The sequence below is a fragment of the Tupaia chinensis genome, unplaced genomic scaffold, assembly GCF_000334495.1.
Source record: "Tupaia chinensis unplaced genomic scaffold, TupChi_1.0 Scaffold000450_1, whole genome shotgun sequence".
In the NCBI taxonomy this organism is placed as follows: domain Eukaryota; kingdom Metazoa; phylum Chordata; class Mammalia; order Scandentia; family Tupaiidae; genus Tupaia; species Tupaia belangeri.
Window position 1 is genome coordinate 135,726 of NW_006159956.1, and position 1,992 is coordinate 137,717.

A 1,992-nucleotide genomic window follows, 5' to 3' on the forward strand; every position below is an offset into this window, starting at 1 on the left:
CCCGGCGCCCCATCCCCCCCGCCTCTGCAGCCAAAAAAAAGGGGGGGGGGGAGGAGGGACTAAGGCAGGAGGATACGCGCGAGCCCTGCTCAGGCCATGGAGCCAGCAGGGTACACCTCCCTCTTGCAAGGCGCTGTGAAGGGTGAGGGGAGAGGAGCCCCCTGGCACTTGACTTCAGGAAGGTTCCCTCCGGAGGGCACTTCTGCCCTCAAGGCTTTGTGATGGCAGGAGAAGGGTGCAGCGAGGGTAAGAACCAGGCAGCTACTGTGTGCCCCGGGGTGTGCGCTGGGATTGCCAACGTTCCCCACCTGCACTTGGATTTCTGGACACGGAACCAACACCCAAGGGAACAGAACGCCAGCTGCAGACTAGGCCTGCGTCAGTGTTTTATTTCCCTCCTTGGTTTGCTTTGTGTTCCTAATTCTTCTCGGCCATCAGAACGAGACAATTGTCAAGGGGAAGACACTTCATAGTAGATTATTAGCCTTGGCCCAAAAACCAGGGGTGCTGAGTTCCAATCCTTCCAAAGGGCAGGCCTCCTCTTCAGTCCTCCTGCCCCCCGTGGGACGACCCACTGGCTGGAGGGGAATTGGGGAAGGGGCTTAGGATTCCATCGGATAGGTGGGGACATCTGAAGAGGCACTGGGAGAGACCCTGGGCCTCCAGCCTCCCAGCACCCCGCCTCCCTCTTACCTGTGATCTCCGCCTGAGGACCCCGGCACCCCACCCAGGGCTTCACCCCAGAGCCCTGTGCCTCCCCCACAGATGAGGAGAATGCCTCGCAGGCAGGGCCAGGAATTCAGGGTGCCTGGACGGCCTCCTTCCCGGGGGGCTCCTCCTGGCAGTGGCAATGCCAGGTCTCTCCTCCCTGGGGCACCTGGGACTCTGCCCCTCCTCCACCAGGAGGCCAGGTGCCCTCCTGGGGCTGCACATCCCATCAAGGGAACAAGAGCGTGGTCCCACGGCCCTCACCACACTCACCTGAGCCGTTCTCTGGGTTTGGGGTCCGGCTTCACATCTGAGGCCTGCAGGGAGCTCACCTTGATGGGGGCTCACAGGCTCCCCAGCTTCCCACCGGCCTCTGACAGCCTCTGGCCTGTCTCCTGATCGCGCCCTCCCATCATGCGGGGGCTTAGGGCTCCCCCTGCCCCAGCCCACCTCACTAAGAGCTAAGAGGCTTTGGCCCAGGAGGGAGAGGGGCCGGTGGGTGTGAGCGCAGGGCCAACCAGCCTCTGCTATGGGCCCCGTCATCCTGTGCTCCAGCCAGGGAGGGATAAGGAGACCCCTTCCTGCAGGACACAGTCCTGCCCCGGGCCCTAGTCTGGTGCTGGGGGTGCAGCCCTGACCTGGACACCCCGCCAGCCCCAATCTCCTGGGTTTTGTCTGCCCCGCTCCCAGGCTGCATTCCAGGAGGGGCTCCTGCTCCCCCTGGATAAGGCTAATCCAGGCCTGAGAGCCTGGGAACACGGGGTGGCGGTGGTGGCGTGGCCAGAACAAAGGGCGCTGTGTCCCAGCGAGGGTGACACTGGTGGTCCCCAACCTCAGTCACCACCACCATTTCCAGAGAACCCAGAGGCAGAAATAAGACGGGGGGGGACCCTAAAGACTTATACAGAATGAGGGCCAGGGCGGGCAGGGGGTGACGGGGCCTCCCCCACTCCAGCCCCAGCCCCCTGCCCTGTCCCCCAAATCAGACACCACTGCTGTGCTGCCGTGTGCACTGTCTTTATTTCTCATTGCTTACAAAAGTTGGGGGGCACGTGTGCGAGTGTGCAAGGGGCTCCACCCCACCAGAGCAGAGGAGAAGGAAAGGGTTGGGGGGCAAGAGGCAGGCCCTGAGGGAGAGTCCTGGGGTCCGGAAGGGAGGACACTGACCCCAGTCCCGCTGGCTTTACCATGAGGGCCGGGGCCGGTGCTCTCGCAGCCATATGGGCTCAAGGGGTGGGCTGGGGAATGGCGGGCACCCCCCCGGGCAGGGGCCCCGCCTCTCCG